Source organism: Panthera leo, chromosome B3 (assembly GCF_018350215.1).
Source record: "Panthera leo isolate Ple1 chromosome B3, P.leo_Ple1_pat1.1, whole genome shotgun sequence".
NCBI classification, from domain to species: Eukaryota; Metazoa; Chordata; class Mammalia; order Carnivora; family Felidae; genus Panthera; species Panthera leo.
In genome coordinates, this window is record NC_056684.1 from 109443386 (window position 1) to 109444217 (window position 832).

Sequence of the window (832 nt, forward strand, 5' to 3'; positions counted from 1 at the left end):
GAATTTCAGTATCATTTTGTACAGTACCCTAAACAACCTATTGAGATTTTATTGTAGAATTATTTGGGTCTAAAACTCCCATTCAACAGCTCATTCCTCTACTCTCAAACTGAAATGACTAAACCCCTCACTGCAGAAAATCAAATACCTTCCGCCTGTTACTGAAGTCCCCTATTCTTTGTACCTGTTCTCATCTTCTAGGCTCATCCTTTCCAGCAGGCCAGTGTCCACCTTGTCCACTAAATACTTTCCTTGTTGATTTTTTTTCCCTACAAACTTTGCGCATGAAGTTCTCTCCAATCAAGAATGCCAACCCTTCCTTCCATTCCCATCGTCTTGTTTATTCAAAACTTTCCTTCCATCAAGGGTCAGCTGGGGTCCCAGCTACTCTAAGCATCCTAGTCAGAAGTTGGCCCACTAGCTTGCACTGCTATTCAGTTTTCTCCTATGTCTTATGTGGTCTCTCCAATTCTATGACCAAGTTAACTGAAATAAGACAACGGGCGACCAGTGGAGTTTGTCTGGAGAGACGTCAGGAAGAACTGTTACTGGTAAGAGGATCAGCAACCGGGTTAGGCAGAGAAAGTAACAGGACAAATGGAAAGAGAAGCTGGAGCTGGTGACTCAACATTCCCACCATGCCCTGCTATGGAGGAAAAGAGTGGTGAAGCCAGAAAATAGGGAAACCCAGCATCTGCAGTCAGAATGCCTTACATTTGCATAGCGCTTTAGGGTTTGCTAATTTACCCACACATCATCTTATTTAACCCTTGCAAAACTTTGAAGTAGGTGACATAGCTCCATTTTACCAGGGTGGATGCTGGGGATTAGA